At 47.7% G+C, this 16,575-nt stretch overlaps 1 long non-coding RNA gene across 1 annotated transcript; it reads left to right on the top strand.

Moving 5' to 3' along the window:
• Window positions 1–14,425: 14,425 nt before the first annotated feature.
• LOC139831364 (uncharacterized) lies at window positions 14,426–15,376 on the top strand. The gene is made up of 2 exons (XR_011746075.1): window positions 14,426–14,688; window positions 14,780–15,376. It is a non-coding gene; the product is annotated as an uncharacterized lncRNA (long non-coding RNA).
• The last annotated feature ends 1,199 nt before the right edge of the window (window positions 15,377–16,575 follow it).

Genomic DNA, 16,575 nt, shown 5'->3' with positions numbered 1-16,575 from the left:
CCGCTATGTTGAACTATGAACTTGTGTTTGTTCGTTGATCAATAGATCACTATTCGTGTAATATGGATCATGTGATTCCAATTTGTAAGACTTATGGTTTGTAATGAATGATGACTGTGATACTTAACTATTATGCCTCGCAACAACAATATTCCTGGGATTGCGATGTATGACATAATAGGCATTCGGACTTAAAAATCCGGGTGTTGACAGCTACCGGCCACTGCACACCCCCTGGTCGGGTATGGGCCAGGCCCATTTGGGTCTGTTCAGCTTCGTTTTTTGCTTTTTCTTTTTTCTTGTCTGGTTTATTTTTTCTTTTTTCTGTTTTCGGTTTTATTTATATTTTTTCAGATTCGAAAATTTTAATTTTTAAAAATTGTTCAAAATGAGAAAATGTTTAAACTAAAAAATGTTCAACTCTGAAAATCGTTCAAATTTGAAAACCGCTCAAATTTGAAAACCGTTTAAATATGAAATTTGTTCAAATTCAAAAATTGTTTAAAATTTTAAAATGTCAAAATTTAAAATTTGTTCAAATTTAAAAAATGTTCAAATGTAAAACTGTTCAAATTGTTCAAATTTAAAACTGTTCAAATTTAAAATTATTCGAATTCTAAAATTTGTTCAGTTTTGAAAATGTTCAAAATTTACAGAATATTCTATCTCAAAAAATAGTTTTGTGTTTCCAATTTTTTTGTTAGATTTAAAAAACGGAAATATAAACAGAAAAGATAAAACAACAAAAAGGTAAGAAAAAAAAAAAGCTTACCTGTTGGGATGGGCCGCTGCCCACTGAACCGCCCCGAGTTGCTGGGGTGTGCGGTGCGTTGCACCGACCGACCAGGTCGGTGTATAGCACGTAGGGATGTAAATGGTATGGATAATTTCCGCTCCGAATCCGCTTCCATATCCGTTTTTGAGGGTATGGTGTGCATTTTTAGAAATCCGCCGGATATGGATACGGATGCGGATAGTGATCAAACGGATATCCGGCGGATATGGTAGAGGATATGGTATTGATACTATCCGACGGATACGGATTATCCGCCATTTTTTGCGGATTATCCGAGGTCTACAAAGAGGATAATCCGAGAAAATTAGCCCAACCCTAAATATTTAGACAATATAGTTAGTTCATTGGTCAAAATATGTATGCTATTAGTACATAAATTGCTTTGTTGTACGAAATAGTGTGTACATTTAGCTATATTCTATAATTACAAGCATATTTTACATAGAAAGGCACACTTTTAATTTTTTATGCGTATATTTTCTTAATAATCCGTTTCCGATCCGAGTCCGGTCCGAATCCGCTCCATATCCGTAATCCGATATAATCCGCATCCGAATCCGCATCCGACCATTATCCGCTCCGATCCGAATCCGTTACAAAAATATGGTAAAGGATATGGTAAGAGCAATATCCGATCCGATCCGATCCGTTTACATCCCTAATAGCACGTCCCACCCGAATCGTTGCTAATCGAATCTTGCTTCCTTGAATCGTGTTAAATGGGGCACGTACCGGACTGCTACTCCACGAAACTAGTTAGGACGCTCCGGGTTAACTGGGCCTCGTTCCTGAACTGCAGTCCACGAAAGTGGACGATCCATCTCATCCAAATCTCCACTTCTATGCGTTTCTCCCCAGCGCCTCCTTCCCTTCCCGGCCCGCTTTTGCGCCGCCTCCCTCCAGTTCTACCACCGCCGCCTCCCTCAGACCTCGCCTCGAGCAACGACGACACCGCAAAGCGTCTATGGAAGATCGCCTACCTCACCTGACATAGGGCGAACCCTAGGTGCTGCCGCCATGCCCAACTACTCGCCTCCTTTCCCTGTGTGACGGCAACAATTCCGGGAAACGGCCACCCCTCAGGCAACCAATCTCGCTACCACTTCGGCCGTGAGGTACGTCCGTACCTCTCCCTCCCCTGTGCGCCACCGCTATGTGATATTTGGAGGCGTGACATCAGATTTTTGTGGTGGTTAGGCGGATGATCTGTAGTTCGGCGCGCAACACGTGGAAATTTTGACATAAAGGATTACCTGCTCAGACGAATTGTCAAAAATGACCACCTGCGAATAAAATTGCCAAAAAAGACCACCGCATAGTGGCGGCAAGAGCTGCCAGGCGACACGTGGCACTTGCCGCTGGAGCCCGTGGCGGCATGTCCTGCCACCATAGCCTTTGGCGGCACGTTAGTCCATGCAACATCTCCGTTGCGCAGCTATGGAAGATGAGCCATGCCGCCTTAGCTGCCGGCGGCAGGGTGACATGGAAGGATGGCAGGCTCTGCCCCCATAGTCCTGGCGGCAACCTACGTGACTAACTTAGGAGTAACTCAGATCAACAAACTTTCCCTTATAAGAGTACTTCGACGAACTTTTTTGAAGTACACTAATTGGTGCTACGTACATACGATGACAGCAACCGTTCTGCATACATGTACACTGACAGCGCTCTCAGCAAATCATCTTCTATCAATCAATCTTTTAGGACATCTCCAACGGGGCAACGCATTTTGGATGATTAAAATGTCTGCGCGCGTCCGTTTGCGTCAATTGGACCGCGCGCCCGTTTGCGCCAGGGTGGCTCCACCAACACGACACTTTTTTTTTGATTTTGTATTTTTCAACATAAGAACATAATTTACATAGTAAAGAAAGGAAAATTAAAATATAAAAACTAACGCCTGCGCCTACTCGTCATCATCGATCACGATGAAATTCGGTACCGGCCACGACCAGTTGGGAACCGGCGGAACATACGCCGGTGCCGCCGGCGGTGGTGGTGGAGCCGCCCACGGCAGCGGAGTAGCAACGGCTGCACCGGTCGGCCCACCTTCGAGACGAGGACGATGAGCCTCTCGATCTTGTCGTCTGTCATCGTCGTCGGGTATTTGAACTTCCGGCCCTCCGCCATGGCCGCCTGCCATTCGTGGAAAATGCAGGTGATGAAGTCGTCGCTGTCATCCTTAGTCTCCTTGTTGTGGTAGGCCAGCGCGTCGCTGTCGTCGTTGTCCTATGGAGGCACCGGCGGCTCTCGTGTTCAACGACGAGGCGGCGGTGGATGGTCAAACAAGAAGTCACTGTCGCCGAGGAAGCCAGCCTTCCTCCTCGAATCCTCTTCGGTCTTGCGCCAGGTGCGCCAGCTGTCGAAGTCGAAGACGAAGGATGGACCAGTGCGGAGGTCCGGCGGTAGGTACCGCCACCTGCGCCGGATCTCGGCGCTCCTGGCACGGGCGGGACAGGCACCCGAAGGTGGCTGAGCTGCCAAGCAGGTGCACTTCCCGCCAGCCGGCGCACATCGTCCAGTTCTTCTGCGTGAGCCGCACCACCTCGACGGGCATCGGCACCCGTGCGTCCGCTCTGCCTTCTTGGTGCCGCTGTCGGATGCCTCAGAGTCGTGCTTCTTCTTTCCCAAGGTCATGCGGTGACGCGCGACGGTGAGAGGTGGGACTGGAGGTTTCGCTGGTGTGGGCAATGACAGAGACGATGCCGGTCGACTTTTAAGGCCAGGCGCGCGCGGAACACGATCCCAATGATGGCGGCGCAGAAGCCCAGCTGCCGCCCATCAATGCGCGTGTAGAAGAGGCAACCGCGACGCTTGGGGCGTCCGCGCAGCATCCACCGTGATGTATCCCAAGCGGAAATATGAGCCACGTGTCTGGTCAATATGCGTCGGGCCGCTGGACCTAATTCCTAACGTATTTGAGACCCGTACGGACACAAACAATTTCTGAGTTCGTTTACGTCGCCCCGTTAAAGATCCCCCTTAAAAATAGGAATATCTAACCGAACCCCGTGTACTATGAAAAAATATATAGGCAATCGAATGTGCACATTCTCAGTAACATGCATACAAGTTACAGGACCTCCTACAGTTTACAGCACAGCGTTACAGCCTTACAGGACACTCTGAAGCTAAAATATTATTTGGCTGAATTTGTTAGACAGCAGAGTGATGCCGCCAGGTACCGTGGCGGCAGGTCCCTCCACGCTTGCATGTCACCCTGCCGCCAGGAGCTGGGGCGGCATGGCCCTCACCTTCCGTCTCCACGCAACGGCGATACTGCCGGGACTAACGTGCCGCCACAGGCTATGGTGGCAGGACATGCCGCCACGAGCTCTGGCGGCAAGTGCCACGTGTCGCCTGGCAGGTCTTGCCGCCACTATGCGGTGGTCTTTTTTGGCAATTTCATTCGTAGGTGGTCTTTTTTGACAATTCATTGGGGCAGGTGGTCCTTTATGTCAAAATTTCGCAACACGTGGTGTTTTTTTTGAGAGACTGGGTGTGCTTTATTAATCAACCAGAAATAGAGTCATTACAAATTTCCACCTGGATATAATCCGGGGGCACACCACGCCATACAGACAAACAAGAAAATTCAGAAGCGCGAGCTAACTTGTGTGCTACAGAGTTTTGCACACGATTAACATGCTGAAAAGAACAAACCGAGAAGTTCAAAGCCAGCTTCTTGATATCAGCAATTACAGCTCGACAAGCAGAACGATCCCTGTCCTTGGAGATGATTCGCTGCACCACCGAAAGGCAGTCGGAGGCAATAATGAAATTATCGAGGCCTTCACCCCTTGCCCACGAGAGTGCCAATCTGATCGCCATCGCCTCAGCCAGCTCGGGGCAGACGACATCAGGGGAACTGTTACCTATACACGCAACGACCTCACCCATATCATCTCGCGCAACCACACCAGCGCCCATCCTGCCTGAAGAAGAAAACAAGGCAGCATCCACATTGAGCTGTAGCATACCATCCGGCGGCGGAGACCAAGAAATGGTTCGAGAGGTCTCACGCCTGTGAGCAGGTATTGGCTTGTATAAGTGTGTCAAAATGAGCTCAACATAGGCTTTAATTTTACTTACTTCGAATCAATAGGCCTATCATTTTTCATGAGGCGGGCCAAATAGAGAATGAAATGCAAAAATAGGGGAAGGGGGGATGGTCGCGCCTTTGATTTTGTTTAAGGGCTGCTCGCCTTACTAAAGTACCAAAGGCTTTCACGGCTGACACCCCTACCTTAGAATCTAAGCCCTTTGAAGCGCCAGAGGGCCCGCGCATTTGCGCGGCTAGAATCATAATTCATATCACGTGTGTCATGGTTCGCCTTTATCCATTATGTAGTTCTTTGGTGTTTGTAGAATCATAATTCATATCATATGTGTTATATATAACTTCCAAGATATATATACCAATTGAGACTTTATATGTGTATTTCTCATTCCATCACAGAATGCAACTCTTGTCGTATTTGTTAGGATCAGCAGTCATGATTTGTCCTAATGTTATTGTTGAGACATCCTAAATTGTATTCTGATCCAATAGATGCATCACTGGTTGCGCGAAGTGAGTCGGCAATATTTACTATTTATGGTCGTAAAGTATATTCATGGGTTTGATGTGTATATGGGTTTGCACAAACGTGTTTTGTCGCTCGAAAGAAACTGAGAGTACATTATTCTAGCGCAAACTGACTTTTGGCAGTGCCAAACAATCAATATAATAGTTCTAACGGAATAACAGAAGGCTTGTTAAGTCTGTTCAGTGGATTTTTCCTTTATTTTTTCACATTGTTGAGTGACATTAAGAACAATGTGATTTTCTATTAAATATTCACCTGAATGATAAGTGAAATCTAGTCATGATTTGAGTCTGTGTTTTCACTCTACATAATAAATTCTAAATTATAGGTTTACTGATAATCTTGAAGTACAAATTGACTCTCAATTTGCATCTTGGATATCTGACATTCATGGGTAAGCAATGCTATCATTGATTCTGTTGACTTAATCTTGGTGAGAATCTAGGACCATCTTCAAAGTAACCCAAATAATATATAAGTCGCTAATATCACATGGAAGTTATAAATGTAAATATGACTACTGTCATACCTGCTGACTTGGGGCACACTGCCAGGCAGCGCCTGCCCGCGTTTTTCGTGCAGTGATCAATGTTGGTCTTTCTGTGACTGTTCTTGTAGAGCATATTGATCCTTAGTGAATTCATAGAAACAACTGAAAAAATATATGATGATCATTTTCACATAATTTTATCTGTAGGAGCCGAAAATATATATCCTGGTAGTAATTTAACAATAGTCGAATTGGTCTAATCAAACAACCTCGCCGCCCTTCCTGTAATATTGCATGTTTGTCATCTTCTGTTAGCTCGCTTAATTTCTTTGTGGACATGTTGTTGTTTCCTTCAGAACTACGTTGAAGAATTTTTTGTTTATTGATAACATACACACATATGAATTTAGATCAGAAAATCAGAGATTACTACAGAAAATGAACATGGATTTTATTTTGTTAATAAGGAAGCTGCGGTAATGGTTAAGATGGAAACATCTAAACACACATGAAGACCTGTGGATATTACTCGTACTTGATTACTTCGTTCAGCTGTGGTGCTCCATCTCCTCGATCTGTGCATGTAGGCTGCATCTTATCACATCGGACGACCTCTTGCTCTTATATGGGCATATGAGCAAATCCAGTTTTAGATTTCTTTGCTTCACTGATTTTGATACTCCTCCATAAACCTGGGCATTCGCGGTTTAGCTGGTTTTGGACGGGTTACTGAAACCGGCATATAATCAGGGGTCTCGTACGGTTTGGTTTGGACGGGTTCAACGGTTTTGGCCGGTTTGCTACTTAGCATAACAGATAGCGCGCAGCGATGCATGTGTGTCAATAGAGATCAGAAAATAGCGAGCATGGATAGGTAACCCAGCAGCGATACATAGCTCGACGCCACGACGTAGGCCGTCCTGGACGTCGAGTGCTCATGCCGCCGCGGCGCAGCTCAACGCAACGATGTCGGCCGTCCTGGACGCTGCGTGCTCTGCCGCCGGGGCGCAGCTCAAGGCGACGACGCCGGCCGTCCTAGACGTAGAGTGCTAGTCCCGCATTGGCGCATCTCAAGTCGACGACGCTGGCCATCCTGGACGCCGCGTTCTCGTGCAACCGCCGCACAGCTCAAGGTGACGACGCCCGGCCAGCCAGGACGCCGCGTGTAGCTCAAGGCAACGACGTTGGCCGTCCTGGACACCGTGTTCTCATCATGACGGCGCGGTGCAGCTCAAGGTGTCGACGCCCGCCCGTTCCTGGACGCCGCGTGCTCGTGCCGCGACGGCGCAGATCAAGGCAACGATGCCCGGCCGGCCAGGACGCCGCGGCGCAGCTCAAGGCAACGACGTCCCGCAGACGTGGCCGAGTATCAATTATGCGAACTTGCAGGTTCTGCTTCGTACTGTGTGTTCATCGTCCTGCACCCATGCACTCATCCGGTGTTGATTCACTGCGCTGCCGCTCGCCGCCGGTGATCGATCAATCTAAGAATGTACGGCAGATCGACGGTACCTCGTTCCTTGCATCCATCCAAGGAGGGGGTCCTTGAAGAAGGTGGGGCGCATGATGACGACGGGGATGGCGCTGTGAAGCTCTGCGAGCAACATCTCGCCCATGGCCTCCTGAGTCCTGACAGCTTCAGCTTCTCGCACTTTGATGATGATCGTGTCCATCGCTCCGCACCTATGCACAGATCAACCGTTAGTTAAACATGAATGCTGCTCATGAGCCGCCGGCAATATCAATCTACCGAATATCAGGCCGACCGGCCGATCGATGGTCGTTCATTGCATCCATCCGTGGGAGATCATTGAAGCTTTTTTTTAGGCGCATGAGATGAGACGATGATGGCGTCGTGGACTCGAGCTGGCCTAGCAGCATAGCAGCACCTTGTTCACACGTTCGTGTTGTAACAACCGAAGTGCTGCCGTGCTGGGAGACCGTAGCAGGGGCAGCTCCTTCATGGATTTTTTCTGTCCTCTGGTCGTCGGCCGGAGCCTTGGCGTCATCGCCGGCGTCGTCCTGCAGGGTCGCCAACCGGCCGCAGCTCGTCCTGAGATATCCTGGTACCTGCCTTCCGCGAGATGCAAGCGATCCCGTCTCTCTATTTATTTCGATCGGTTATATATGCATCTCCTTTTAGATTGGACGTGCGTGCCTAGGCATCTATCGGTGTACCTTTTAAATTTGCTATCTTGTAGCTGAGTCATTTATCTAGATTTCAGATTGCTGTGCGGTATCTTTTAGATTGGACGTGACGTGTTGATCTTAGACACGTATCTGTGTACCATTGAAAATTTATTTCTTGAACCGTGTACATTTTATTTTGAGATTGCACGTGCCGCATCGTTTTAGATTGCAAATGTGCGGCCCTTTGAGTTGGCTCTCGTGCCATGCTATACATAATAAATCTCTACCGTTCCTTAATCTTTGTTTTGGGGGGATAAATCTAAACCATTGGTTTGTTGTTGTTTTAATAATATAATAGATACTGAGGGGATTAATGGAGCCACCCTCCTCTCTCAACTTGTTACGTGCATCCCATATATGCCAGAAAGTCACTGCCAAAACTGTTGCTTGGGTAGCTCCGTTGTTTACAAGAAATTCAGCTAACCAAGTTTTTGGAGAAATGAATCCTCTACGGTTCAGATGGACATCGTATCCTTTCTTCACTTCACTCCAAATCTCCCTTGCAACAGGGCAGAACAACATTGCATGCTCCACCGATTCCTGAAATGAGCAGTGAATACATGCAGGTGAGGCCGGAATCTGTCGACGTTGGAGTTGATCTCCACTTGGCAGGCAATTGTGTGCAAACCTCCACAATGTGATCCGCATTTTCCCAGGTGCAACAACCTTCCACAACGCCTTCCAGAATTGTTCCTCTGCAGCCGTGTTAGAGACCATGCCACGCCCCTTGGCGCTTCGTGCCACCAACGCCGATTCAGACTTTGCAAGATGATAAGCCGATTTGACAGTATAAGAGCATCTCCAGTCGCGTCCCCCAAAGCGTCCCCCAAAGGGATTTGGGGCGCGCCGGACAAAAAAACCGTTCCAGCCGCGTCCCCCAAAGCCCATTTTTGTCCGGCGCGCCCCCATACGGTGTCCGGCGCCCCGAGCCCGTCCCCGTCCCACAGGGGACTCACCGGGGACGCCGGACACAACGAAAAGCGAGGCGGGCTTCCACATGTCGGCGACTATTTGCATAAACCGTTGGTTTGCGCCTCTTTTCTCGTCGCTCCTTCCTTCCCGCGCCTCCCACCCCACCGCCGCCGCTGGATTTCCCGGCCGTTTGGGCGTCTGATCTCTGCTGAGAGTCGGCACCGTTGTCGCGGCTGGGGCTCCCGCCGGTCGTGGCGCCGCCGCCGCGTCGCCAGCGCGTCCCAGAACGCGCCATCAAATCCGCCCCACCTCCGCGCACAGAAGGTGCTCGACGACTTGCCAGGTAGGCGCGATTGGCCGCTGTTTGTTCCGTCGTCTGCCTCGGCGCAATTTTAACCATTGATTTTGCTGTAGCCATGGACAGCGACGATGAGATGGTTGCCCTGCTGCTGGAGGACGAGCAAGCCTTCGACGACGACGTGCAGGAGCATTTGCTGATCATCGCGTCCCTCCAGGACATGCTTGACGCTGAGGCGGAGAAGAGGAAGAGGCCGCGCCGCGGAGGATCAAGGCCGGGAAGAAGGAAGTCGAAGCCCCGGCAGAGGATGGAGGGGCATGCCATGCTGCACAACGACTACTTCGCCGACGACGCAACACATGCTGACAATTTAATTATGTTTTTTCGAAGTTTTATATGTATTTTGTTTATGTTGAACCGATTTGAATATTAGTAAAGAGTTTTATTCTATCTATTTAAATTATTTTTAATGTTTGGGAGCGGCGTTTGGGGGACGCGACTGGGGAGCGACGTCCCCCAAAGGCGGCACGAACAAAACACGTCCCCCAAACGCTCGATCCGGCGCGGTTTGGGGGACGCTTTAGGGGACGCGGCTGGAGATGCTCTAAACGCCAAAACGGCTATGTGGCCATGATAGAAAGTCTTCTCCACCATGACGACTGATGGGAATCTGCAGAACCTTTGTAGCGATCTCATCAACAAATGTGGACTTAACACGATCAGCATCCCATGATAAAGAGCCAGGCTCAAATAAGGAATCCACCGTCTGGTTCTCAGTAAGAGGGGTCAGGGTACTTAGCATTTCAGCCTTGGTTCCTGGAATCTAGTTGTCTTGCTCAATCTTAATAGTAGCACCATTACCAACACCCCAACGGGCACCCAGATGAATCAGTTTCCGCCCATGAAGAATACTCCTCCACGTGTATGAAGCAGACCGCGGGCACGGTGCATCCCAAAACGAATCATGGGGAAAGTATCTGCCTTTTAGAACACGGGCACACAGAGAATTAGGATCCGTAGCCATCCGCCAAGCTTGACGTCCAAGCATAGCCTGATTAAATATCTCCATGTCACGAAATCCCATCGCCCCCATAGACTTGGGAGATGATAGCCATTCCCATGATCTCCAGTGCAATTTGCGCTTCCCATTTTCCATTCCCCACCACTGATTGGCAATCAGCTTCCGCGTTTGCTCATAAATAGCCACTGGTAAAAGGAAGCAGCTCATCACATAAATCGGAATCGCCTGTATAACAGCTTTCAACATAGTTTCATTTCCTGCTCTCGACAAAGGCCTATCCGAATTGCCGCTGACCAGCCGCCGGTGATGTTGGCGGCAGGGCCTGCCGCCGCTATCACTGGCGGCACGTTAATAAGCTGGCCAGCTCCGTTAGCAGGCGTTGAGCCAGTGGGCCATGCCGCCGCCGGCGCTGGCGGCAAGACTGCATGGCGCCATTGCAGGTCTGCTGTCGTTGGCGCCATGGGCGGATCCACCATCCCTCCAGCCTGGGCGGCCGCCCGGGCTTGACGGTGGCGGCACCCCTAGTATCATATGGTGTTCTATAGCATTTTATCCTAAAAAATGGCATGTGAGGCATGTTTGCCCAGGCTTCTAGAAAGTTCTAGGTCCGCCACTGGTTGGCGCGGTCGTGTTTTTAATCCAGCCATCTCTTTGCATTTAAAGCGGACAAAACGGAGCAGCACTAGCTAACCAGGAATACTATCGATCCATATTAAATCTGCCCTTTCTCTATCTTCAGTGGCGCGACGTATTTTATTGTCCGCGAATGTTTGTTTGCGTCGCGGCGTGATGCTAAAATGTCCGTTTTTATCCATGCGTCCGTTTGCGTCTGGGGTTGGCTCCAGCGGGGCGACGCATTTTTTACTAGTTTATTTTCCTCTTCTCCATTTAAACATTAACGTGGCGTGGACGCGTGGCGTCGCCATTAACTTTGTTGGCGGAGGTGGGCCCGATTGGCAGCCGAGACATCGGCATTTCCCTGGCGCAGTCTGCGGAAGCAACACATCGGCGCCAGTCGCTGGCGCGTTCGAGAAGACTCATTTTTTGGCCCGACGGACGCAAACGGTCGCTCAGCGTCCGTTTGCGTAGCGCCGCTGGAGGCATCTCCAACAGGCCGACGCATTTCGGAGATCGCCAACGCCATGGACGAGCTCGCCGACGCCAGTACGGAGCTCGCGGAGGCGCGGGCGGCGATGGCAGCCCCTCCGGTGGCCCCACCAGCGGACGATGACGCCCCCGTGCCCCGCCGCTTCGAGTGCTTCGGCCACCAGCTCGTTCTGGTCGCGTCCTTGGACACCCTGGTTGGGGACGCCTTACGCCCGTCGAGGCTTGGTTGGCGGAGGAGGAGGCCAACAGCTCTGCAGGGCCGGTCCTGAGAATTTTGGGGCCCGGGGCGAAATCAAAACACGGGCCCCTATAAATACTAAAACTTATATTGCACATATGAAAAGTGCATGCGAAAACAATATTGATATGCTCCTTCCGTTCCATGAAATTTATTTTATCTCTATCTAAATTTAAATGTACAAAGTTAAGATAAGTTTCATGGGATAGCGGAAGTACAATAATTTATACAAATTATTTTGAAGAGTTGTTCTAACATTAGTAAGTACAAAGCCATGGCGATAATAATATATAAATATTGACGGTAAGGATAAACATGTAAACTCTAACAATGGCCTGAAATGTTTCCTTGGGAAACCATGAGACAAATCAACCAACGTGTTTGACTGAAAAGAACAATGTGCTATTCCCTTTTTTTTGACATGGATACATTTCCTTTCTTTCAAGTTTTTTTAGGGTGTTCTTTGAAGTGAAGAGTCTACATTCCTGCATCAACCTATTTGCCATGGTCTATCCCCAGAATCTATCCCACCGGCCCACCCTAGCCATCCTTTTACAGTTAACTAAAATTTAAAGGGCCCAAATGAACTGAAGAAGAAAAAAAGATCAAGCCAACAAACGGGAAATAATAGGCCCAACTTGCAGCCCACTAGAAAGCAGCATAACGTTTCGTCGTCGTCTTCCTTCGACAGAAACTTCTGTCTTACTCCAATGGCGCCGCCGCAAATCAGTCACATCTCCTCCACTTCAGCATAACCTGTAGAAAGCTGGGACTTGGGGCCCCTTGGATTTGAGGGCCCGGGGCGGCTGCCCCGCCCGCCCTCCCTCAGGGCCGGGCCTGCAGCTATGCGATCGACATGGCTCGGGGGTTACTGTGCTCCGACCTACCTGGACTCGCTCCAGCGGAGGGCCCCTTCTCCCGTGCGGGTCGAGCATGAGAACCAGGAGCTGGCGGGCGCCATCGCCGCCAGAGACGAAGCGGTGGTGGAGGCGGCTAGGGACAGAGCCCGCTTTCTCACCCAGCTGACGGGGTTGCACGCGGCGTCCGAGACGAACGATGAGGCGGCGGCGGCCCATGCGGCAGCGGAGGAGGCGGCGGCGGAGGAGGAAGCGGCGGCGATGGAGGAGGAGGCGGCGGCTATGGCCAGAACAGTCCTGTGGGACTCCTCTCTGGCCGAGGCCCTCGAACGCCGCATGCAGGACGGGGTGACCAATCTGTGGTGTGCCCGGCGTGTGGAGTGCGAGAAGCGCTCGCGCTTCGACAACGGCGTCGGCCCCTCCGCGGCCAGTAGTAGGCTGCGCGACTGCGAGTAACCGAGGCCGGTGCCGGATTTCGTCGTGATTGACGACAACGACGACGAGTAGCCGCAGACGTTAGTTTTTATATTTATATTTCCCTTTCTTTACTATGTAAATTATGTTTTTTTGCTGAAAAAATCGAAAAAAAATGTGTCGTGCCGCTGGAGCCACCCAACGAAAACAGACGCGCGATCGATTTCGACCATTTGAGCTAACGCAAAACGAAGGCGCGCGGACATTTAGGACGTCTAATTTGCGTCGTCCCGTTGGAGATACCCTTGATATGAGGAGTATGTAGAAAAAAGGCAGATTTAATATAGTACCGGTGAATGGATCAATTAGTGTTTGCACTCAGTACCTAGCTAGCTCGGTTCCGTCCGTTTTAAATGCAAGGAGATGGATAGATTAAAAACAGGACCGCTCAGGCCGGCCATGGCACCATGCAGTCTTGCCGCCAACGCCGATGGCGGTATGGCCCACTGCCTCAACGCCTGCTAACGGAGCTGGCCAGCTTACTAACGTGCTGCCAGGGACAGTGGCGGCAGGCCTTGCCGCCATTATCAACGGCGGCAGGTGCCACGTGTCGCTTGGCACGCCCTGCCGCCACAGGAAGGTGGTCTTTTTTGGCATTTTTTTTTGCAGGTGGTCTTTTCTGGCAATTCGTTGGTGCAGGTGATCCTTTTTATCAAAAATTCCCATGCCTGAGGCCTCCATTTAAATTTGGATTCGCTTCTCTTCTTTGCGTGCGAAGGATATATGCATGGCTTGTTGCTTACTCATTCCACAATGCTTCTAATGTTGTTCAGTGAAACCTATCCACAATTTTAGTTTTACACTGGTTGTTTGTACAACTGCTGTATGGTCGAGTAATATGCAAACCTCTGAAAAATACATGTTATGCAATCAGTCTTATAAGTTATTATATCATTTTGTTTCCATAGATGATTTAGAAATTCGTTCATAGTTTAACTATTCTTGTTCATTGGGAAGCTACTTTGTGTGAATTTTGACTGAATTATAGCGTGTGAAGATGTGTGTATTAACATTAGTATTGCATTTGGTAATCACTTGAAGTATTTGTTTCATTTCGCAGGTCAGAATGGATATGATGTGGAGAAATTAAACACTTGTTCACTTCATCTCTTAGTATATGACATCTTATGTATCTACCTACTGTCAGTGTGCAAAGTTCTGGACTATTGTTGATTGATTGGATCTCCAATCTTGGCTGTTCTTGGTACGGTACTATCACCACGATGGCTGCCCTGCTTCACTTTAAAATTTTGGCAAATTTTTTTTACTGTACTCACGGTTCGTGCTAAAATTTGTGTATGATACACTTATATTTGATAATCTTTTTTACGTTTTCTTAGACAGTGGAGCTGTTTTGATATCATTTTTTGGTTAAAAAGGTAGCTCACGCAGAGAAAGGGGATGCAGTTTATATGGAGATACAGGAAATTTCTGTTACTGACTTTTTCTGCAATGTTAAGACTATTGGAGGTAAATTATAATGAGATAGAAGTATGTAAGAAATTTTCTACTCTCATCATTGTTTTGCACAGTTTGATGTCATAAAGTCCAGTTGGCTCTAATAATGACTATCTGTTTTATTGACTATTGCCTGCAGGGGTTTTAATTGTATTGTGGAATTTATCAAGTGCTTCACATAGATGTTCAACTCTTCAAGGATCTTTTTTATCCAGCAGTTTGTTTCTTTTCTACTTGTTGTGACTGCGAGTCTGCGAGGTATATGTCTCCTTATTTCTAGAAGTTTTGTCTCGTTCTTGTACAGGACATTTCTGCAATGTCCATGCCTATCGTTTTGTGGTGTTTGCAGTGGTGGGCAAGAAATACACTATTTTACTTGTCTTGCATTTCCCTAAACGAAGTGCAGGCACTGGGCAGGTTAGCCTTTTCCCTTAGTTGTACTTATATTCTATCGATTGCTTGTATTTTGAACCTGTGTTCTTCACTTGTGTGTTTATATGTTAATGTAACTTCATTTGGTGCCTCTCTATGGTTTGGCCAATACTGTCAATGAGGTATGTGGCCTTTGTATGGTTTGCCCACTTTGTTTTGTTAACATGCACCGTCCTTTTGTATTTGCCCATGTCTTATTGCAGGTGGCTGATAATACACACTCAGGTCCTGGTCCAGGTTAAATGTGCTCATATTTGTGATATACAAAGAGTTGATAAGGTTTGCACTCTCGAAAATTGATCATATTAGAAATTTTTGTCGGTCTACTGTTTCTTACATTTTGTTCGTGGTTTGTCGTGAAATAGCTTCACTGAAGTTTTCAGTGGTTTACGAAATCTTTCCACATAATGTGTTTTATCATTTTCCTTGATCAAAAAGCATGACATGCTATCTATCACAACTCTCTCATACGAATTTATCTTCACAAGGTCTTGCAGTTTCTTGCTTTGAGAAATAGCTCCTAAACTAAGAATGAATATATTCCATGAATTATGAGTATGATGGTACCATCAAGACATCAATACTCATATTCTATGAAACTTCAAAGGATACCTCGGTTTAAAATTTTCACTTATCTACTTACATAAATAGGTGTTATGAACATAGTTTATATGATTTTCTTTCTTAATAATATCAAACATCCCATAGATAATATTTTAAGATGAGTAAGAACAGGCCTTCATGGTCTAGCGATGACTACAAGAACTCGAAAGAGCCGGAGGCGTGCCACCATCCTCGTCACCCCCTCATTGTAGTCGGGCAAAGCTTGTCGTAGTAAAACTTATTGTGGTAGACAAACGGGAAATCGTTGTGCTAACGTGCGGAAGGACCAACGCACAAAAGTAGCAGCCATCACCGATGAAGTGAAGCATATATCAGAAGCAACCGAGACCAAATCCAGTGAGATCCGCATGAGATAAGCCTTCACACGCCCTCCGACGATGCTACACGCGTCACTAGAAGGAGACTAGTAATGCTATTGTTCCTGCACAACTACCACAAACAAATTTATCTGCCATAGGCAAAAACATGGCCACACTTAGATCAGAATGCTAGAAGACGTTCCATGATAACTCAGAATTGAGCCGAATCCCGTAAGCTGGATGTATCAAAAACCTTCTTCAGAATATTTACATGCTTTACCATAACCTCAAGGTTACAAGGTGTCTGATTTTGCTAAATTTAATGGGGTGGATAGCAAAACAACTTTGGAACATGTTAATCAATAGTTAGCACAACTGGAAGAAGCTGGCAGGCAATAGCCTTTGAAAATGTGTTTACTTCCCTTGTGTTTAACTGGTGCCGTCTTTTCATGGTTTTCCCTTTTACCTTATGAATCTATTAATACTTGGTATCATCTAGAAAATAAATTCCATGAATGTTTTTATAGTGGTGATAATGAGATTAAGTTGTCACATCTTACATTGGTTAGGCAAAAACATGATGAATCGGTCACCGGTTACATCAAAAGATTTAGACATACTAAAAACCGGTGTTGTAGTTTAGTGATTACTGAAAGAGACATGGCGAAACTTGTTGTAGTAGATAAATGAGAAATTGCCGTGCTAAGGCGCAAAAGGACTAACACACGAGAGTACATCCATCGCCAATAAAAAAACATATATCGGAAGCAACACAGACCAAATCCATTGA

The sequence above is a fragment of the Lolium perenne genome, chromosome 5 (assembly GCF_019359855.2).
Source record: "Lolium perenne isolate Kyuss_39 chromosome 5, Kyuss_2.0, whole genome shotgun sequence".
NCBI lineage: Eukaryota > Viridiplantae > Streptophyta > Magnoliopsida > Poales > Poaceae > Lolium > Lolium perenne.
The sequence above is the reverse complement of the archived record's forward strand: the minus strand, read 5'-3'. Positions and strand labels throughout refer to the sequence as shown.